This window comes from Vidua chalybeata, chromosome 2 (assembly GCF_026979565.1).
Source record: "Vidua chalybeata isolate OUT-0048 chromosome 2, bVidCha1 merged haplotype, whole genome shotgun sequence".
NCBI lineage: Eukaryota > Metazoa > Chordata > Aves > Passeriformes > Viduidae > Vidua > Vidua chalybeata.
The window spans coordinates 98,203,090-98,227,220 of NC_071531.1; the positions used below are offsets into that span (position 1 = coordinate 98,203,090).

General features: G+C 38.5%; 1 long non-coding RNA gene across 8 annotated transcripts in view; it reads right to left on the reverse strand.

The window, feature by feature from the left end:
* Positions 1–21: 21 nt before the first annotated feature.
* Positions 22–24,131, reverse strand: part of LOC128783539 (uncharacterized) — an 85,529-nt gene continuing 61,419 nt past the window's right edge. For 7 of the 8 annotated variants that reach the window (XR_008429202.1, XR_008429201.1, XR_008429194.1 and 4 more), the window contains 2 exons: positions 11,452–11,511; positions 22–1,871 (listed from right to left, as the gene is read on the reverse strand). This is a non-coding gene — a long non-coding RNA (uncharacterized LOC128783539). The remainder of the gene's footprint in view (positions 1,872–11,451; positions 11,512–24,131) is intronic. The other variant, XR_008429197.1, reaches the window with a different exon arrangement.

The following is a 24,131-nucleotide window of genomic DNA, read 5'->3' on the forward strand; positions in this document are numbered from 1 at the left end:
AAATAGAAAACAGAACATATTTTAAACAAAAAAAAATTTCTGTCCGCTTTCCAACAGCACTTATTATCATATTTCCATGATCATCATTTAACTTTCCACTATATTAATAACTAAGATAAATTTTACCTTGCAAGCAGCAATCTAAACCCTCTAACTTGACAAAAATATCCTGTGCTTATTTCTCTTTCTAACCATCAAAGAAAGTCACTACAACAACCCTGGGTATCAGCATTTTTCCTGTGTGATTCACTTATACCAAGCAAACCCTCTAGACCTACAGTTTTCCTTTTTTGAATTTCTGCGTAACCAATATGATCAAGAGGTCCCCTTCTCTGTGGGTGGTGATAATGTCAGTATACCACTGCCCAAATAACCTTTCTCTATAGGGAAATGCTAACATTTAACTCTTTAAATTTAAACCACATGTGTTTTGGTCTCATAACTACACTCTGTATTAACTGACTTTTGTTATTAATTTGTATCACTAAAAATCTCAAGGAAACCAGTTATTGGAAATGTTAAGTGCAGTAGACATCTAAAATTTGTGTATGAGCTAACATATTTAAATGCTGACTAAATATTTTCCCCAACCATTGTAAACACATTTTCAGAATTGCTGATGACACTGCTCTGCTCATGTTCAGTGTAAAGCTGTGTCTCAGAAGAGCTGTTCTTTCCAGCCCATTCCAGGGAACAGAAGCAAATGGTTTCTATCTCTTACCTTCACCTGATCCAGAAAAATAAAGTGTCATTCAAGTGCTGCCTACATGAGACCTCCACCAAGAAGAGCAAATTCTGTGTGCTTTGATTACTTCCAGTTTCCCTCCTGCTATCCCCAGTGAGAGGCACTGCTGCTGCACAGGGTCTTTGCATGCATTACCATCAGGTGACCACAAATATACAGCTGCCAGTGTAGGAAAAATATTGGCATTTGGGACAAATACTCAGGGACTTCTTGTTCAAACAACACAAACCACAGATTCAACGGTTTCCCCAAACTAAATTGTTTCTCAGTAAAATTTAATGCAACTGCAAATGTTAAAAAGTTAATATATGGATTAGCTCTAAAATTGCAATTACATTCAAAACTAGTGGGGGAAGAGGTGGAAAGACTGTATAAAATCCTAAAGTGTTTTCTGTAACCTCTAGAAATGAAAGAGTTTATTTAATATTTACAGATATTATTTATGTAGTATTTACACAATTCTATACTTATAGTCATTGTTTCAATTATGCATTTCATGTTTCATCATATAGATGTGTTATTTAATACATATAAAAATGTAAAAAAAATCTCTTTAGAACAGCATTTTTTAAAACAGATACCAACTCCCAGGTACAAATAAGCACTGCTTTTTTTTTTTTTTAATCTGAATTCTGTAGCAAGTCCCATAAACTGTATGTTTCACTGCTCAGATTACCCTCCAGTCCCCTGAAGTAATATTAATAAAAGGAATGTATTTTCCCAGTCTGTCTGGGGAAGGGTGCAGGGGCTTGCAAATTATATTTTTAAACAACAGTCATCTGAGATTGTTCTATCACCTCAAGATATTCTGTGGGCTGGGTCACAAATTTCAGAGTGCTTAGGTTGTAGTTCTCCATCGCTTCCCATAATGTGAATTCTTCCCCATTTCACAATCTTTCATTAATTCCCAATCCATAAACTCTTATCACATGTCCTGATATTTGGTAAAAGCTTTAAAAATGCCATTATATCCCCCTTACAAGACAAATTATTCCTCCTACTCTCTGCAGGAGTTTTCTTCCACCTTCCTTCAAGCTCCAATTCCCAGTGATCAGAGATGAATGACACCAAGGGTATCAGTTTCTTATTTCAAACAACCATTGCAGCCATGCCTTGGGAGTCCATCCTGAAAAAGATTGATAAATACTTGGGAAAAAAAAGAAAAACACAGACTATATGGAAACAGTTCTCTCTTTCACACCCAAACTATAAAATTGATATTGTACATCACTAACTCAGATGTTATGATTGCTCCGTCCATCATTATCTTTTCTGCAACAATTTCATTTCTTTAACTTCTACAAAAGTAGTCCAAACTCCTATCAATCATAATGCTAGTGAGTGATTTTAAAAAGTTCACAGGAAAGTGTTCTCTGTCTACACAATCCTAATTAATGCCTATGGTGGATTTTATCTGGAATTCACTACTTTCCATTAGCTTTAATTTTATTTTAGGATGAGTTATGTATTTTATACATATACAATATATAATTTTATGTATTATATGCAACAAATTGTTCTTGTTATAAAATAACAATTCAGAAATGCTCAACCCCACATTGTGCAATTTATATATAACTATACTGACTAGTATAGTCAAGATTTTTAACTTCTCTCTTATTCAGCAGACCATGAAAACTGGACCTGATTAATATAAGTTTCTAATTGTGTATGTAATTATTGTGTTCTTTAATTTCATTTCTTTAATTAAAAAAGGTTTTTTTTAATTAAAGAAGTATTTCTTGTGTCTATCCAAGTGTCTTGCTACCTGAAATTACCACTTTTTTCAGGAAAATAAGTTTGCTGCATCATGCCCAAAATTGGGAATTAAGCTTCCTTTAGCCAGACTCCCAAGAGTTTTGAGCCTCCAACCACTACGGTCCTGAGGAGAAGCCCCAGGCTCCTGGCCAGGACCTCTGTGGTGCATTTGCTCAACAAGAGCCACTCCCAACTCACACACAGGTTCAGTTCAGCCACTGGAATTCAAAACAGACCCTTGACAGCATCCCATTGAATACAGAAACTCTGTCCTTGTTAGATATGAAAGAACTCTCCTGCCTCTATGCCTTGTTGACCGGAAAAAAAAAAACACCTTAGAGGGAATTACCTTCCCAGACGTGATATCTTTAATTTTCTTAAGTATTTGCAGAGGCATATTACCATTTACAGCAGTTTTTTAAAGGGGAAATTCAGATTCCTGAAAGAAGGTACCTAATGCCTGCTAGGATACCCTGGAGTACCCATGATATATGTGCAGGGCTGGCATGTTGTGGGACCTACAGGAGATTTTTGACCTTTGACAAAATCCCACACCTTTGATCTGGCAGTGAGAGGACAGATGGGCTTCCTACAGGCTCTAAAATGCACAGGCCTATGTTTAGGCACATGAGTTTTTTTCTAAAACTAGTAAAATAAACCACTAAAATTAAAAACCAAAAGAGACTAAACATAATTTTATATTATTTCATTTAATTAAAAACCTGGGAAAAAATAGTAAAAACTTTAAAGAAATAACTTTGTCTAAATCTCATCCTTTACTGTACTAAAACCTGCTGGAGATTATCATGGTTTGTTATCTTGATCCATAAAGGCCATAATGAACTAGTCATATTTGCAATACTTTTTTACTTTCTGACTTCAAATTTTAGAATACCACTACATTTTCAAAGTTAAATACTTAAAAAGTCAGAAAACATTAATACAGGCTTTGTGCAAACCCAAGAATACAGCTTTTAGCTATTTTGGAGTGAAGTTTTAAATTCTATGTTTACATACTATTTTTTCTAACTCAGCAACTGAGTGCTTGGTACTGTTCATAAGAAAAGTGTTGTTACGTTTCTAATTAAATAACATCTTGGAAAAGACATGGCTGCCAACAGGACAACTATTTTACATCCCTTCGTTGCAAATAAAAATTCTAAAAGTGTAAAATCAATTCCCACTTTAATGTGCTCCTTGCAGCCAAGCCGTGGAACTTGCTTTCATGTTTTCCCTCAAGCGAATTCCCCTTTGATTCCAGGAAGAGTTTTGGCACGCCATCGTATCACAGTAGCACACAGTCCTTTGTAGTCCTTCTAGAAATGGCTGAGAAGGTAAACCTGGCTGGACTAGCCAAAGGGAAGATGATTGTGATGAAGTTACAAGGAAGAAATTATATACAGGGCTAAGATGTAGCAGGTGAAGTATTTCTAGAGGGGTGTGGAAGCTCTTGCATTAACGTTGCATGCAAGGCAGCAAGGAAGGGAGCACACTTCTGTGTGCTTTTGTTTAAAGCAGAGCAATTTAACTTAAAGTAATACCAGAGGACTGGAAACCTAAGCTTCTGGAAGAAAACAAATGCAAATTGGGTTTGTTCAGGCTAGGACGCTCAGGCCCAAATCTCTCAGCTACATGCCAATACAAATGGTATGGGGAAAACTTTAATGTAAAAGGACAATAGAGATACAAGGGATCTGGATAAATGCAAAAGACAGAAAGACAGAAAAATATTTATAACCATCAGAGCTGTGATGGGTTGGAACAAACTTCCAGTAGCATATAGAGTGGTCAAGGCAGCTCCTGCATGGATTTTAGAGTAAGTTTGGTTTTAACAGCCAAAGATTAGACTTGATAGACCAGGAGCCCTCAGCAATGAACCAGCAGGGTCTTGGTTCTTTACAACTCTGCCACAGCTTTCTCACTGTGATCATGAGACATCAAAAACAGTCTCTGCATATTAAAGGAGGTTGCAGCTAACACCCAGATGAACACTTAAAGGAAAACATAAACACTATAAGAGATATTAAAATTATTATGAGATTATTTTCTGCTTGAGGCTTATTTATGCCGTAGAAAGTTAAATACTACTTTCGGTTATTTCAGATTAAATTCCAAACATTTCTGCATTCAGTTGCTTCAATGGGATTACAAGAAATTTACCTAGAAGTAAATGAAATCTGAATTCAGCACCTTAATTCTTTGTTTCTTGTGGGAAGGTTGATGAATATTGCTGATTTCATAGTCATGGAGGGGGGCAGTGAGTAAGTAGTGGTAAACACATCACAGAAAACAGTAAAAAGCAGAAGACAGCTTTAAGTAGACATTGGTTTACCATACCAATTGTCTGCCCTTTGTTATTTATAGGTCAAGATTACACACTGCACAAAGATTATTAAAAATTGCAGACCAGCCAGCTTTCTCTTGGTTTTAGTTTGAAGTAAAATATCCTTCAAAAGCTATATTTTAAGCAAACTTTTTTTCTTCTTCTTTGTCACAGCCAAATTCTCCAGTTCAGGAATTTACAATATTTTCCTTTTTCCAGAATGACACCTGCTGGTGGGAGAAGCATGGATGAATTGCAGATATTTTAGAGGTTTGATTGTTGCTAACCAGACATATTCTCTGAGCATGCTCATCACCCCATGCTCAGGCCAACTGTGGAAAATAAAAGATTTGGAAGCTGTAAAGGTGCTTTAAGGAGGTTTTTTTTAGAAGTAAAGTAGTTTTCCATTATGATTTAATATTTGCTCTTAATAAACCACAAAGCTACCTACTACTAAGACAGTGCTTCCATGGTGTTTCAGTGCTGGACACTAGCCCTGTTTTGGGAAGCCCAAAGCATCATTCTGTCAGACCCAGGTAACAGCCAGAAGGAAATTCTCCCTAGCCAATACAAAAAGCTGCTGGGCTGCTTTGAACTCTCAACTGCAAGTAAAACCAGCTGCTAATGCAACTATTTGTGCTTACCATCCCAAAAGATTAGATCTCAAAGACAGGTATTATGCACATGTTCCTGACTCAGTATGGGAGGACACAAGTACAAGAGACAGCAATATGTACTTTTGCCAAAACTGTGACAGACACTGCTCAAGGCACCAGGCAGCATTAGGCTTCCATATTCACAGCTCTTCTGCCGCTGGGTCTCTTGCCACAACCTCCCCCACAGCTAAACCAGAGTCAGACCTGAGGTTTTGAGACTTCCAACACATTTACAGCAATATTTCTAAAAGTGATTTCCAATGCTAAGAACAATAAATAACTCTATTTCCTTTTTCTGAGCTGCAAACCATCTACTGTCTTCTGTAAAAGCAAGCTGAAGTGTAAGGTACTCAGAACCCTGAAGAAGGCTCTGGGTTGGACTCTAAACTGCATGTTTTAAACACAACTTATGAATAAATTGTTGAGGAAAAAAAAAAACAGTTATAAAGAAAACTGCTATATATTAAATTCAGGATTAGAATTCAAAGAAATCTTTCAAAGTGTTTACAACACCATAGGCAAATATACACATTCAAATGTGCTCCCCTTGGATAAATACCTAGGTGTTGTTATGGCACACCTCATAGTAACATCAGAAAGCAAACTTCCTTTTTATTTCACTGGCTTGTTAATGGCATTAGATTGCAATTTAGGAGACTTGGCTTCTACATCTGGATTTATCACTGGCCTCCTTTATGGCTTTGAACAGGTAACTTCACAGCTCTGTTCCTTCAATTCTCCCATTTGTACAAAGAAGATAGCACTGCACTATTCTCATGGTCAAAAGGTTGGTTTCCAAAAACTGATTTTATTTTGGTAAATGCAAACACATGAAAAGGGGGCACCTTTCTACAAACTCACTCATAAGACACAAAAGACTTCAAAAGATAGTTTAGATCTGGAGAGTTTTTTAATATATTTTTTGCAAAGTTGATCAGATTTTCAGTCCTACCCATGGTTGTACATACTTCTGTTTCTAATGTTCTTGTTTGTCACACATATAACAAAGATTATCAAAATCTGGAAACATGGTTACTGCCGTTTATCGTTCTTAACCTCATTAACAAAGCAGTAGCTTCACAAAGAGCCCAGCTGCATCTCAATGCTTTCAGAATAGCCCACGGTAAGCACTTTGCTGCAAACAGTAGCAGGATGGAAGCAGAGAGACTGATCTAACACCAAATCTGTGGACATCCACACAAGGTTCGAGCTAGCTGAAAAGCAAAGAGGAAACAGCAGAAGAAAATGCTTGTGTAAATATGTTCCTACTTTTTAGAGCTAGAGCTGAGGAGGTTTAGTGAAAAAGGTTTTTTAGCTGCTTCCACTTAGCTCAAGGAGTGTCTCCTTTAGCACATCATTATCAATGATTGACCATGACCGTCTCCATTCTGTGCTAGAATCCAGCAAAAAGACACTTCCAATCCGAAAGGGATAACACAGGTTTTTGTGTTAGATTAGAGGTCAGCTTGAGTTTGAGCTCAGGTTGCTGATCACCCTTAAGCAGTCATTCCAGTTTTTATTGCCATACATGGGGAATGAAATGCCTGCACGGGAAACAAATAGCTTGGGATTCAAATAAACCTCTGCACAAGGATAAGAGCTCTGAATTTGGCCACATTTTTCTCCTTTCTACTCTCTACCTATCAAACTCACATTGCATGGAATAAACTTGTGAATACTTTCATATTCCATTCTCTTTATTTCACCTAGGACACTCTTAACTTCAACACTTTAACTCTTGCTCTCTGAAATGATGCATAAGATGTGCATGATTGCTATAGACCCCTCCAACTTCTTATTCAGCAGCTATTGGGAAACTGGTTTGGACCAGAGCACTGCAGCTGCAATGTTTTTAAGCACTCATCACTCCTGGCAATGTGTTTCCAGCATTATTTCCCATAGAAGTCCTTCCACCCCTTCCCCCACCACGCCCCTTGATGAGTCACGGCTCATCCAAACTCCCTTAGCTGCTAAACCACACAATGACCAAGAAGCTCTTCCTCAAAGGCATCCTGGCTCCAGCTGACCTCCTTAGGGACAGCCACAGGCTCTGCAGAAGTGACGTCTAACATGAAAGTTAAACATTACTTCAAACTGATACACACAGAACAAGACATAACCATATATGATACCATGGCTTCATTTTCTCACTAGTTTTGCATGTGTAACTTTTCTTGTGCCTGATGGACACACTTTTCTTCCCCCTGTAACCAGCTTCCTCCAACTTTAGTTGGTTCTGTACTTCTAAGAGTACTTTCTTCCCTTCAAAAAATATGTCCTTACCTTCGTCTCTTTTGTCTCAAGCTTTCTTTACTTGTCTTACCCACATAACTTCTATATTTGTATGGATCTTTATCAGCATGCACTTTTTCATTTTCCTCAGAGAAATTTGTCTCCTTCCAACCATAGTCCTTTGCAGTCAAGTTAGAGGGAACTGTTTATCTGCACAGTGCAGTAACTTCTTTGGGCTGCACAGACAGACACTGTGCGGCCACTTCTCAGCAATCAGTTATTTGTTCCATGAGGATGAATACCAGGTAACATACAAGTTTTGGGAATGTCACTCTATATTGGCCTGAAGAGGTCTGGAAGACCCAGTTTTACAATTGGGGAAGTGAGTCCATTTCTTCAGAATACTAGGCTGGTGAGCTCTGGGAGTCTCCAGCGTGCAGGGGGATGCAGTGTGCACTGGCAAGCAAAATACTGTGTAGGGAACCAGAGCTCCCGGAAACCTGACCCAACCCATCTGTCTGCACATCAGTTTGTGGGTCAGATGTGATTGCAGGCACAAGTATGTGCTACCCTCACCACCCCTGAGGAAAGCCCACTGTGCTTTTTCCTGGACAGAGTCTCCCTGTCCAGACTACAGGGCAGCAGAGGAGGTGCACACCACTCCTTCCCTTTGAGAATTGTTAGTGCTATGTGGGAGTTTGACTGCCGAAAGTGATACAGATCCAGAATCTCAACAGCTCCCTGCACAGTGGAAGTTAAAAAGTTCCTGAGTGTTACATATTTTTGTATTTCTGCTTTTTTTTTGCATTGTCTTTTTTCCCTTTCCACACTGTTTCCCTTTCTCAGAGTTGTTTGCCATTTTACAATCCTTCCCTGAACACCAGAACGATACTTACAGTTCTCCATCTAAAGACAAATGCCTTCAGCCAAAATGTCATATATTTTAAACTCTGGTAAGAGCAAAGCAAGAGAGAATCCACACTGTGAGTACCTTCTGCATCTGTACAAGACTACTAAACACTGCAGAATGCGCAGGATATAATATCAGTCCATGGGGGAAAAAAGCATAATTACCTGACCCAAACCAGCAGATAAACTCAGTCAGAGAATTGCTATTTCCTACTTTTCTCCACCTTATATTCCCCCTACTTCCGTATTTGTCTCCTTCTTCTCAGAGATATATTTTATGGGGATATATCAAATATGTTCCTGTACCACCGAAACTCTTTACTGAGATCCAGAAAGGTTAGCTTTTACAAGGTGTCACTTTTCCAGTAAATCAAAGTACCAGATTTGCATACCATGTACAAGGCGGGGGCTTTTTTTTAATGAATTTTCCTCCTCCTACCCCACATTTACTATATAGAAATTTGTTTCCTTCAATATCTCTTTTAAAGCTTTGCACCCCTGAGGTCAGAATAATAGGCCAATCTTCACACCAGTCTTTCCTCCCTTCATACACAGAGGAACTGTCTTGTCAGCTGGTCCTTTTCCTCTTCATGAGACATTCACACATATGGTTTCACATACCTGTTCTGTCTGAATTTTGAACAACAGTTATCCCACTACCCCGACTGGAGCCTATGAACTGTCCTAAGTTTTGTTCCCTCTTTATAATGGGTTATCTGCCATTTCCATACCCTCAGAAAGCCTCCAGACTTTGCCCTGTTGCTAGATCGTCATTAGTTTATCCCACACATATTATAATTCCTCTTCACAGCACAAGAGTCTTTCCCTTTCCCACATTTTTTCTAGATAAGAACTTTTTTCTCAAATGCTGCCTGAATATTTTTCTTAAGCTCCTCTCACTTGTTTTTTACTTTATTCCTGCATATCCTGCCTCTGAGATACAACTTTCTATTCTGATTCCTCTTTTTCCTCTGTCCTTGCATTACCTACCAACATCTTTTTCTGTGATGATTACCCATCAAATTAGACAAGGTGCTTTTTCCAACTGTCTTTTGTTTGGACTATAAGTTCTAGGTAGCTTTCACATCTGAAACTTTAAAAACTTTATACCTCCTCCACATTTCAACCTTGAGGCTCCTCAATCTGGCAGACTTGAGTAACTAAATAATATAGTTTATGAAAATTTTCCTCTTCAAAATCAGGAGCCTTATTTACAATCCCGTTTCTATTTAGTCTTATATTTAATATAAACATAGTAGACCTGTGAACACTTAAAAATTTCTTTTATTTTTATTCTTCCATAGAAGCCACAGTAGTCCTCAAAACAAAGGCAAAACAGGATTGGCTGAGAGGCCATTTGAAGAAGTATTTCATCTACTATGTTCATAGGTTCCTTAAGAAATAGATCCCTACTTCTGCACACCTTCCTCCAACCCCCATCTAGCAAGTTGAAGTCTCATTTAGACACATAATTTCCAGTTGTCATTTATTTCTCTAAATATACTACAGAGATCTCCGTCCATGTCTAGACTATAAAGCTGAACTAAGGGCTACAGCAGCCATCTGGAATGGTTCTCTTTTACTAACTTTTACCAAAGTAGTCTTGACACATGCAAATTTTGTCTTAGGCCAGCAATAAATGCTAATAATCTTTATTTTTTTCCCTGAGGAAGAATTTATGACACACTGGGTTTTTTTGAGAAAGACAGTATACAATATTTCCAGGTCATTCCCAAAGCAATTGCATCACTGGGCAGCAAAACCCCAGGGCTGCTGGACTCCTGGCTGCCCTCACATTGGGATACATCAAAAAAAGCAGTCTCCAGTGAAGCCTTGGGGAAGGATAACCAGAAGGGGCAGCAGCCTGAGGACTCAGTAGGCTTGAGGGGGCAGACCACAAAGGTCTGGTCTGCCACCAGTCTGGCAAGGGAGGAAGCCAGAGGGCTGCTAGCCCACTGCATGGACAAGGTTGGAGGGGTCTGTGCTGGGGTAAGGGAGACTTGGGGTCTGGAGGGAAGACATGACTTTATCAATTTCATTATTTATATTACCATGCCATCAGTCTGCTCAGCCCAGCAAAGAGCCCAGGGCTCACTGGGGGGAGCAGCAGGGGCCAGGCAGCAGCCCCTCAACTCAGCTCTCTCTGAGGCTTCAATGGAGCTGATGCACCCCAGGGACAGCATTTCCACCCTGCACAAATGGCATTTTTCAACTGAGCATGGCCCCAACCAAACACTTGTGGCAACCAAACTCTTATCTGCAGCTCTACCAACTCCGGTTACCAACAAAATATCTACATCTTTCACAAGTATCAGAAGTGTGAAGCAAGACCGGTATTTAAGCCACCAAATGAGTAATGTCTGAAGCAAACTCAGAAAGAAGCTTGTGGGAATTTTTGTCTGGCATTATTAACTACTACAAATTACTTGCCATATCTAGCCAGTTCAGACTGCTGTGCTTGTTGCACTAACACGAAAAAAAAGCTGAATTCTGTGAATCTTTTTTTTTTGTTGTTATGGGGTACTGTCACTCACTTTCACTAACACAATAAAAAAACGATGCCTGGAATTACAATAACGTGGTGGAAACTTTCTACTACATTACAGTGAACCTTAAGGGAAAATACGTACATATGTGCTACAGATATTACATGTATTTCCACGAACCTTGTCAAAATGGATCACATGAAAAAAACAAAACAATTACGAAGAAAACGGCTTCATCAACTTCTTCCATTACTCACACCATACGGCAGATGTAAGATCAAAACCAAAAGTGTAATTTTCAAAAGCCTGTCGAAAATTTGAACATTTGGCTAGATTTCTTACCTTGTCACCCCCATGAACCCCAGAGAAAATGAGTAGTCTGCGATCTTTCGAGAAGGAAACCTAAAATATCAACATGGTTCAGGATTAAGTCCAAACACTGAACTGTTTAATTCAAGAACAAACCGCATTATACTTTGCAAATGCATCTGCCAACAGAATTAGGATATGATGAAACAAAAAATTCTCCCTGTGGTTTTGTGTATATCATCCTTGCCACTTTCATAATTAGAGGGCATAGGCTACCATTAAAGTCAATTGCAAAGTTCCCATTGACTTCAGTAGATGTAAACCAGGCTTTAATATTATGCTTTTCAGTTTTCTTGAGGTTTAAACACCTCATAAAATAAATTTACAGATGAACTAGTAAATGTACACTTACAAAGAAACCTCCTGAGGAGTCCCTGAAGCCATATTTTTAAATGCTGCTATTCATTCAGGTTATATCAGACAGATTAAGCGACTGTCAAACATAGCTTAAGAACAGCAATAAGAAATGCTGTGAATATACTCCAGAAATATAATTTTTAAAATATCATTTGATACATTTGACAAAACAGAGTTAGAAGAGGGTTTTATATTATGCTACATATTTCACAAGCTCAGAAATCCCTATATATTTATCTGCCTATCCATTTCAGTGATCTGTAAATGAAAACATGTACCATATATACAGCAAGTTCTAAGAACCATTTCCAAAAAAAACCCACTCACATAAAAATGCATGAAAAGCTAATTGAGAAAGAGAGAAAAAGTGTAGGAGTAGAGAGAGTCTAACCGATGAGAAGTCAGAAGTACTACCATCTGGAGCTGACATTTTCTACTATAGAGCTTTGTGCCCATTGGGCATAATTTTTGGTCTTGCAGACTTTCCACAAGTAAGACTCCAATTGACTACAGTGCAAGTGAATGAACTGCAGGATCTAATTAATCCTGCTGAGGTTTGAAAAACAATCTCATATGCTGCCTGAATATTTCAGTGAATTTCAGAGATTTTCAAGATAGTTTGTCCAAATCATTGATAAATATTTATTTATAAATATTTATAAGTATAAAGTAAAAATATAAATAGAAGGTGAACATTAGATGATAAACAGATGTAAGGAAGTAATAATTACCTAACCTGACTTGATGAAGTCTTTATTAGATGGAACACCATAGATGACATTACCAAAGAAAGAGCTGTGATTGCTGGATGACATTTGCACATTGTCTTGGTCCAGATACTACTGGAACAAGCAGAAATGGTCTTTTGGCAATTAACCACTGGGGAAATGTCTGCCCATTACCACACAGGAAGATGGTAGAAGAGGCATACTCTTCTGTCCAGCTCTCTGGAACAAACTTCAACTACCTAAACCTGGAGATCTTGTTTTCTTTTTCTACCATGTCCTGTTTCAATCAGGAAATACCTTGCACCTTCTCAACAAGTGACCTAGACTTCTGCATCCACCAATCCTTCTCGGTGCTGCTTCATCTCCACAGCAGATCCATGCTAGATAGAGAGATGAATCCATGTGAGTGAAAACACAGTGCAATCACAAAACTAGAGTCAATGTTTCCACACAAACACATGTTAGAAGCGTACTGAGGTTGCAGAGATCATTTTTTTAATCTTAATTTTAGGATACCTGTCTATGCACCTTGAATATTATCTTAATGAGGTGCTTTGAATACACTTGTTTTTAAAATAAAGTATTAAATAGTATTTCCACTATGTGCATCATACCTACAGAAACCCATCAGCTAGGATGCTGCCTTTAGGCCTACACACACTAGTGAAGAAATGGTCAGTAAAGAGTCACAGGACCATGAACTCATTCAGACTGGGAAGGACCCTCAGGATGTTGTCTAGTCTCACCCCCTGCTCAAAGCAGGACTCATTCCACCATTAGATGTGGTTGCTCAGGGTCTCGTTGAGGTCGCCCAACTCTCTGTGTGTGTTCAGGCTAGCAGCAAAGAGAAACTATGCTGGAGTTTGGCCAACAGCATACAAACTAAAATTTGGGAGCCCTAAGATGCATTCCAGCTCAGGAGGGATTGGCTCCCTACTCCCACTGCAGAGCATCACTGCAGCTCAAAGTAATGCCCAGGGACAGCACGATGGGTTGCCTCAGTTTTGGCCTCTGGTGCCCCCAGCCAGTGACTGTTCAGTCATCCTGTGAGGACGGTGTATGGAAAGTCTGATCGTGGGAAGGAGCTGTGCAAGGCGGAGAAGATGAAATCTCTGGAAATATTTGCTGTTAGGCTTTAGTAAACCTCTATGGGATATTGGGTAACTGTGTTTTTTTCCATGCCTTGAAACAGTCGACCAAACTTGAAAGGTTTTGTGAGGATGGCAAAAGGCACATACCTGATTCAAAGGCAGAAAAAGGCCTGTCTTTGCTCAAAACTATGCAGGGCAGATATTATTATTTTAAAAAAGCAAAAATCTAGCCTTCTTCTTATAAATAGTTCAACCACTTTTCAATTCAAAAACTTAAAGACCTGGAGACTGGCATTGGATTAAAATAAATTTAGCCTAAATACATTCACATTGGCAGAGCTCTGGAAAATTTAAAAAAAATAATAAACAAAATTAATTTTTTTTAAAATAGACTATTGAAACAGGAAGCACTAGAAGACCTTAACAATGGCCAGAGCTGCCCATCCTGCCTGTAATATTGTTTGTTAAGCACTTTGGAATCCTTAGAAATGAACAAAATCATTTCTCTGAAGCTGCTGGACTGCATTTCTCTGCTCCCCATTTTTCTGCTGCAGTATCTTGCTGCTAATTATTGTCATTATAAACCATAGCTGGCTGGTGGGAGCACCAGTCAAGTATGTTTTCCTCTGGAACTAAACTCCAGGAAAATAAAAACTCTGAATATGCATTGCATCAGAATTAAAGACAAATTTTGAAGTTTGCTTCCAGAGAAAATGCTGGTACATTTAAACTGTATTAATGTACAGGGGAGGCAGTGCCAAAGGACAGCAGCACTCCACAAATACAGCTGCAATTCCATGAAGTCAGAGCAAGCAGCTCCTTGCCCACAAGATGAGGTAAGTATGGATGTAGTGTAACAGTCTACAGAACACAAATGGATCTTGCAGTCCTATCTGGGTTGTGAGGCCCCAAAACTGGCAGTGTTAAATACACCATACATACAGTTTTTGTATTCAGCTTGGGTTTTATTTGAGAGTCCTAAATTTTCACTTTTGAAAGAGTATTCTTTCTATCACTATTATTATTAAGGGTTGTTTTTTTCTGAGCTTCCAGTATGCCATGTCACTAGCTGGTAAGGGACCACTGATGGACTCTCCATCCTCTCATACACAGCAAAGTGTTTGCTACTGGTTTCAGAGGAGCAAGATTTCACCCCACAGAAATCAAGGTTAATGTGAAATAATAGTCATTTCATTCAATTAAATAGTAAAGCTCACACATTTTCAGGATCTCAGTCCACAGACATTTCCTTTTTCTGTCACAAAAATGCGGTTGGGAGGATATGTAACATAAAGTACAAAAAAAGGTGCTGTAACACAGAGTGAGACAAGGGGGCCAAAGCTGTAAATTCCTTCCATCGACATGGTAATCTGTATTTGTAAAAGGCCAATATTGAGCAGGCAGTGAAAACAGAAATGCATAACCACATCACATCATTCCACTGCCAGAAACATTCATACTAATTTCCACCATCAAACACACAGTATGATTACTTAAAAGCTTTTTTAACTTATAAAAACAAAACCCTCAAGATGGTGTAACTTCTCATTTTCATATTCTGTAACATGAATATACATCAAATTGGCAACAATCTGTACCTTGTGTACAAGCCTCCTTCAGGGTCATTAACATGGAATCAATTCCTTGCAGTAAGTAAACACTTTCTTGGGTTTTATGTTAAAAATTGAAAATTAATCTTGCAAGTCATTTTGAGCCAGCAAAACAGGATTGACAAAGCAAGTACTGTAGTATGATATCTTTTATTAGGCCAACTTAGAGTTCAAAAGTATGCAAGCCTCCTTGACCACACACAGGTTCCTGTATGCAGAATTCCAGGCTGGAGCCATAAAATGTATTAAACTACTTGCTTTGTCACTACCTATATATATATAATATATATGTATATAATGCATATGCATACACATTTGAAATGCTTCAGAATAAATTGTTCATTGACACAGGTTTAAAATAACAACTCTGAAGGATTTCTGTGGGTTGGCATGTAATCTTGCTATGTATTACTGGGTTTAATAATTTATCAGTACACAAAACAAATCCTGCTTCTGATTTCTAATGAGGTCTAATTCCTATGAAAAAAAGCCATAGTAATAATGTTAGCAAACATACATTGTTTGCTGTTTATAATAATAACAATGAGAACACACAAAAGAATACACAAAGACACAGCTCAGTGTTTCACATCAAGTGTTTTACAAGGAATAATACAAAGCATCACTAACCTTGTAGTAGCTATGCTACTTCAGGATGCTTTATGCAGGCAAGACCCAATCTAAATGGGTCTAATCTAAGAACTGAAATGTTTCTAATGTTTAATGTGCCCCAGCGAAGTGTGTGCATTACCTGCTTAGCTCTGCTCTCCACCTCACAAGCACATAAACAGACACCACCATGTTGTTGAGCACCTCTCAGTCCACATGACAAACCTTTTATTCCTGGAATAGAAGGGCCAGTGGTGGGAGCTATATACAAAGAATGTATCAAAGAAGAGTGACAGAAGCAACCCCTCTTCTTCCTTCACGTTCTGGTGTTTCATTAGGAGTACTGTCACACCAGTAAATGGAAGCCAGTCATTGTTACAAAGACTGAAGAATTGGTGTCCCTCAAGCCATTGGGTGACCATATGTAACGGTTCATAAACATGAGTATCAAGAACTGCAATAACGGTGCAAGAACTGCAATAACGGTGTCAATAACGGTGTCTCTAAAGCCCCCAGCTACTGCAGCTCTGCCAGCACAGGCTGTGGTCTAGTTGTGGTCCAGAGGCCTTGTGCTCTAGTTGTACGTGCCTTGGGATGGGTTGAGGGGTCTGATAGGATCAAATGTGCCTCTGATAAAGTCTGTTAACTCACTTTGAACGAGCCTGAAGTTGATGCTACATTTTGTTAGATTTGATCCTGAGCAACAAAGGCTGTTTAAGACCAAAGAACATCACAGATTTGTAGAAGAGCTTTGTCTGGCTACAGCAGTACACTCACAAAGGATCAACATTTTGATCCTTCTGCTGGTGAACTGGGTCATGGGAAAAAATATTTGTAAGTAGATATACTGATTAATAAGAAATCTGAAACCGCCTTTAGAATAAATTTAAGATGTGGCCTCAGTGTTACCCTATCCACCTGAAAATAATATGGAGGATTAGACATGAAAGCTAGAATGTCATTTATATCTGAGCTGAGATAATGGCTACTAAAAATGTGGATTTCATTGACAGATGATTTAGTGAACATGATGACAGATGCTCAAACATGGCTCCATTAAAAATAAAAGCAACATATTTAAATCTCATGAGGAGACATTTTTTCTTATTGGTAGAAAATGTATGTCAAGACCTTTAGAAACTTAGGAACCACATAACGAGAGAATAACAAAGAATCAGCACTCATAAGTGTCTGGCTGAAGTTCCCACTAAACGGGCTTTGATCGATCATTTTTTCCTGACAACAAAGGCACCAAAGGGATTGGCTGGATTCTAGTTCTCCACTACAACCTAAGATGAAAAATACTTCTTGTGGCCAAATGAAAAGACAAGGAGAGTACTTTCTCCCTGAAAATGTGGGTTTGTTTGCACTTCTAGAGTGAATGCAGTCCAGGGATATCATCCAAGGACATCAATACCATCAGGGCCAAAGGGGGAGATGTAGTTATAAAAGTGTCACAAATATTGGGACATTGTGTTCTTTGAAGATGGGAGTTTTATCAATGACTGAGAAGATACTGAAAATCTAGAAATTAAAATTAGTATTCTTTTGCTTCTGAGAGTTCAAACTCCACTGCCAGCTGTAATGCACTGCCTAAGTGTTCGGTGTCAATGAGGGTGACTCAAAGGCTAGCCCAGAGCTGTCACCCTCTTCTCTGTGGGCCTCAGTGACAGCTGGCTGCTGCTACAGTGCTGGTCTTCTGGAAACACTGGTCTTGAGTGCAGCTGATGATAGTGGGTGGCCTCAGTCCTCTCATTAATGGGACACAAGAAGAGAGAAACAGACACTTCTAACGTGGTTCTTCCCACCAAAAAGGAAATGTCAAAAACAGGTAAGATGGATAATTCCCCAGAAGTACCCACTCCTCTCCTAAGGTGATGCACTTAAATACAAAAATTCACGTTGAAGACAGCTACAAATAGATTAGAAGAATCCCGCCTCAGATATCCACATTTGAGAAGAGGAAAACATTGGATCTTTATGGCACAAATGCACCTAAGAGGTGATATTATCATCGTAGTCTTACACATTACAAAGACTAAAATTTTGAGTCCCAAGTCTTCTCTGGGCATTCACAAAGAATGTCAAACTGCACGTTTGACAGGAATGTGGCCTGTTTCTCAAGAGGAGAATATAAATCATGTCCATCATGCCATACACCTTTCACATATGGCTTAAAGCCTGAGAATTTCACAAAGTGGACTACTAAAGGAAATTGTACATATATTAACTACTATTTTAGTTATTTGACAACAAACTCAGAAAAATACCTATGACAAAAAATATAGTAACTATTAATTACAGTAATAATAAACTATCCTGAATTAATATATCCAAATAAACACTAGGACTTTGCCAAGGAACAATAAACTAAAGAAAGTGAAGTTTGGGGCTCTTTTTTACATTTGGATACTGTGATTTTACAAACTCAAAGAAAAACAAGCTTTTAATCTTGCTCTATAACAAGATTCCTCCATAATATTTTCATAATTAAAAACTAGGAGTAGGCAGGTGAGAGGCAGAGCTGTTCCATGTGAACAAAGAGATGAGAAAGAAAGGCATAATTGGGGCTCCTACTTCCAGTTCCTACTGCTCAAGCTATAAAATTGCTGTAATGCTTTTCTAAGAGAGTTTTATGATGTTTTTTCATAGGAACAGGCTACCCAGAAGTAGTGCAGTCACCATCCCTGGAAGTGCTCAAAAAATAACTGGAAGAGGCACTTCATGATATGGTTTAGTGGACATGGTGAAATTAGATCTAATGTTGGACTTGATCTTGCAGGTCTTTCTCAGCCTTAATGATTCTGTGATCTATGTTTATATGACTAGTAAGAGCATTTAGACATTCAAGTCACTTGTGGACATCTATATTTACACAAAAGGTAAACATCTAACACCTCTCCCATGCCTCACAACGCTCACTGACAGATAGGTGAATATTCCAGACTAGCTTAGTGATGAATGAAATTGCCCTAAAAAAAAGAAAATAGAAATGGTCTTAAAATAGGAGACAATTCTATTGAGACAAAAATAAAATTCTGCATTTGGGCAGCCCTTGAAGGATATTGGGCTAAGGAACAATTCTGAGAAAAAAAATTAAAAACTTAAGATTAAACAACAGTGTCAATTGGTTATGAAAAACAAAACAGTCATAATATGATGGGATGTACATCTGACAAGGCATATGAAGGGATCCTTCATTCTGTTTGTCACAGGTTATACTGCATCTAGGAATGCATGAGGAAAGATGGAAAATAAAAGTAAAGCTACTGGAACAGCTGAAGGTCAAGAAAAATAAGTTATCCTCAATCATTTTCAAATCAAGATCCAGAAAAGGTAGCAATGGTCTTAATTTGCAGCAAAATAGACTCAGGCTGCAGATTAGGCTTGTATGTGTAATTTGCACATGTCAAAAAGGACAGTTTTCTAAAATTATTAAATACTGGATTTAACTACCTTGAGAGGTTCTGCGATCTCCATCCTTGGAGGTCTTAGAAAGCAGGTTAGTCAAATATCTGTTACATAGAACATGGGATATTTAATGTGACTTGATCAGAAGGAAGGAGTAGATGACCTCATATCTGCTCTAGCACTGCTTTCTGTAATTCTGTGATAACAAGTCACTTTAGAGACTTGTCTTTGACTGCAACACTGTGTTATACCCAGGATTAGAATATTCTGTCTTTTCTCATTCTTTTAAATAACACCAGCCAGCAATATTGACCCATTCTTCAGACAAAAAAAAAAAAAAAATCTCTTTTAAACAGCCACATAAACAGGTAATAAAATCATACAATAGATTGGATTGGAAGGGATCTCCAAAGACCATCTAGTCTGATCTCCCTGTCATGAGCAGGGGCTTCTTTTACTAGATCAAGTTGCTCAAAGACCCATGTAACATGACCTTGAACATTTCCAATGATGGTGTATCCACAGCTTTTAAGGGAAATCTGTCCCAATATCTCACCACCTTTAGTAAAAAATTTCTTCTTTTTGTCTAATCTCAACCTGTCTGTCAGTTTAAAACCATTGCCCCTTTTCCTTGTCACTACTGTCCCTCTGTGTTTCTTAGAAAATCTCTTTCTATACTGAAAGGCCAAAATAAGGTCTATCCAGAGCATTCTCTTATCCAGACTGAACAACCCCAACTCTCTCAGTCTTTCCTCATAGCAGAGGTTTTCCATCCCTCTGATCTTTTTTGTGACCCTCCTCTGGACCCACTCTAACAGGTCTTGTCCTGTACTGGGGAGTCCAGAAGTGGTTGGTAACTGCCAGCATCCTCCTTTTTACCACTTTAAAACTGGGGATAATGTTTCCCTTTTTTCACCCACTGGTGACCTCACAGGATTGCCATAACTTTTCAATGATGTTGGAAAGCAGTTTGGCAACTACATCAATCAATTTCCTCAGGACTCTGGGATGCACCTTATCAGGTCCCACAAGCTTGTGTTCAGGTTCCTCAGGTGGTGAGGAACCCACTCTTCTCTTACAGTGGGAGGGACTTTGCTGCCCCAGTCCCTCTCTTGGGGTTTTGAGAGATGTGGGAAAGAACATTACCGTTGGAAACAGAGCCCAAAAAAAGCACAGGAGTAACTGAACCTTCTCCATGTCATCTGTCATTAGTCTTTCTATTTATCGGGGCTGCGGCTGGTGGTGTAACCCTTGCAAATTTAAAGAAGTGCATAACTACAAAATTGTTGAATCTTTAAATATAAACTGAGCGATTTCATCATTGTTATGTCTTAAAAAATCACACTCATATTTACAGTCACATCAATTGCATAGCACAATAAACATATTACGCAGCAGATACAAAACTGAGCATGCAGTCATGCAGTACTTTTGCACCTTTTTAAGTGCCCTGTAAAATCCCTGAAATAAAGACACCAAAGAAACTCTGAAGACTCTGTCATATATAAACATCACTTTCCTTTTCTTCAGCAACTTCCCTGCAGAATAATATTATCACAGACCCAGAAATACAACCTCACTCTTTGACCTTTTCAAAACAGATGGGTTGGGGGATCACCATGAAAACTGTAATTACATCATCTTCTAACACAATTGTTAAAACCCTGTTCCTTCTCAGAAACATGCTGTCCATTTGCACTGAGAAGGCAAATTTCTGGCATTATATTTTAATGACCTTATCCCCAGGGCTGAAAAATTACTTTTTCATTTGTTCTAGATGGTCCAAGCATACATCCACCACTTCTCTGAGGTCCTATGGCAATAATGCAGTGCCTTCCAACAAAGTGATGTTTGGGAGGAGAAGTATGAACATGGCAATTATTATTTTAAAGCTAAGTGTTCTTTTACATTTCTGGATTCATCTGCCTATGCTTCTTCATTCCTGAAATTAATTATCATGTTGCTGTTATCTGTTTCTTAGTAGTTTTTACCAAATTTTAGAATTGAATTAAATTTCCCTGTTCAGTTTCAGGACAAACATTCTTATTTGCATTACAGAAGACATCAAAGGATTTCACATACAAATGGTGTCCCATGCTCAGCATACAGCTATAAATGGATACATAAAATGTCTCTTCTCTGTGCCTTGGCAAAACCACCTTAAAAACTGCTGTTCAGCATTTTGGTTGTTTATATACCAAGCTTAAAAAAATAGAAAACATGCTACCAACTTTTAATACTGTGACCCTATATATTTTAAAAGTCATCAGATCTATTAGACTACAATAAAATTCTAATGCCATTATCTTGCTTCTATATTGCCTCAAGTAGCAGTGTAGAAGCCAGGGGCTCTGGGACAGGCACTGTCCTCTAGAACTCCAGCAGTCTCATTTGGTACTCAGACCCACAGACACTGTAGCACTCGCAGTTTATCTCTGTTAGCAGATCAAAGGCACACTCAGGATTTGTCTAGACAAGGCACTTTGAGAAAACTAATCTGAATCAACCAAACAAAGTGAACTATATGTTGGATTTACACTCTAAGTATCTGCACAGGTGTTTATTACTATTCAGTAAATCTGCATTATAAATCTATTGAGATTAACTTCTATGTCTCATAGATAATTCAGTGGCCGTTTCTTAACAGGAACTCCCTAATGTGAGCCATAAAGCCATCCTCTTTCTTAAGACTTTTTCAGCCAGGAATGACTTGATCTAAACCTGCAGTTCTTAACCAGGCAACAAGAGGAATGATGGCAGCTATGACAGAAGTGTTCTGTTAAACTGACTAGAAGTATTTGGTATTATAATCAGATCATTTAGATATTCTATATTTAAATAGTGCCCTGTTGCTATCAAGCTTTCCTAAAATTTTAACTAATGGCACATTCCAAACGTGGAGATATTGCCCCTCTTTCCATAAGAATTGAGAGAACAGAAGTGATTTGTTATGCACCTGACACAAAGAAAAAAAAAACCGCATAACTTAACATTAGACACATAAAATACATATGTCTACATCTTACCTGTTAGATCATGTTCTGCACAATTGGGTATTTATGGGTGCATCTCCTCTTTAAAATAAACTAGATGAGTTATATACTCAAAGTACCTACTTCTCTCTACTGACTGTAAAGAAGTGTAATGTGACATGGTACACACTGTATATCTCTGAACTACATTAATGTGCATCAAGTTTTCCCTAATATTTCTTTCATCTTGGCATGCCCTGCTAACCATGATCAAGTTAATGACTTCAGGTTTCAGATCTCTGGCTGCAAGCTGTATCTCCCCTTCTCCTCTTCAGGTCATCTTCTGTGCATTTTCATTTTATATTTGAATATCATGAAATACCTGAATATCTGAAAGTCATATTTCAATGTTGGTGGGGTTTTTTTGGTTCCAATAATTCAACTGTTTTGCTACAAATAGCATCTGAGTGTTACCTGTCACGAGCGCTGGTGTTTTAAGGAACCATGCTCACCTGTAGAAAAGACAGATGGAAAATGCCCAAGGGCATTGTCTCACATGAGATTGCTCTAGCAGTCACACTGCTGAGACTGTGACAGCACAGTAACCCTGGCAGATGTACTTCAGCCTGTGAGCCCAATTCTCCACTCTGATTTCAGGCAGGTTGGTGCATCCCCTCGAAGGCCCAGCCTTCACTTGAGGCCACAGTTTGGAAACTGGTGCTCCAGGCCTCATAAAGGCTTGAATTAAGCATATATAGCATTTTCTGGATAAGACTAGGTGGAATCTAGTTTCCTTCTGTGGCAGGATAACAGATGGGAGAAGCAGGAGGTGTCATATCTTGACTGTTTTTGACACTGACATGTATTATTCCTCTACCTCAGACACAGAAACACAGTTTAGAGGAAACTGATATGGGACGAGTACAAAATGGCTGGGAAATCATTCACTAGAAGTATTTATCAGTGGTTAGTTATTGAAATGGAAGCAGATATAGAGTGGAATTCCTCAGGAATCCATGCTAAATTTGGGGCTTATCAATATTTCCATTAACAACCTGAATGAAGAAAGATAAAATATGCTTATTCATTACTGCAGATAATCCCATAGAGACCACCATCTCACTGGAAAATAGGACTGAAATTCATATTACCTTGACAAGTTGGAGAAATAGTCTTTAAAATAGGTGGCAAACTTATGTAAGGACATGTGGAAAGTCCTGCACTTTCACACTACACAAATAAAGTCTAGGCAAGAAGTGGTAAGACAGCAGCCCCATAGAAAGGAGTTAGGAGAGCACAGCCAGGGTTTAATCAACTGTGCTGTTGCAATAAAAAAAATATTAAAAAAGAGTAAACCCCACAGTGGGATAGTAAGAGTAAGATAGCCTTGGGGCACTTGAATTGGGGCAAGGTCCTAGATGGAATATCAAGTCTAATTTGAGACACAGTGAAATAGAAATGGCACAGAGTTCAGAAAAGAGAGAGAATTGTGAGAGGTAAAAAAAAAAAATAGCACACCAGTGAAGAAAATGCAAAAGGACTGGCACAGTTTAGTCCACAGATGACTGCAGAAGACGCGCCAAGAAAACACTTCCAGCAGGAGGGGTGGTTAAACACTGGCATACATTGCATGAGGAGTGTGTAAAACCTCCATCCATGGAACAGGCTAGACAAATGGAAAAGACAAAGGGTAGCAGATCATCAGGGCATAGGGAGAGGTTCAATGATCGCTGGGTTCCCTTTTACCTTTTTTTCTAGGATGCAATCATTCTGCATCTTCTAAACTTTTTGTTGAGAGCAGTTGTGTTTAGAGTAATTCTGCAAAGACCAGCATTTCTCATTCAGCATCCTTGGAGCTGAATGAACCTGAGCTTT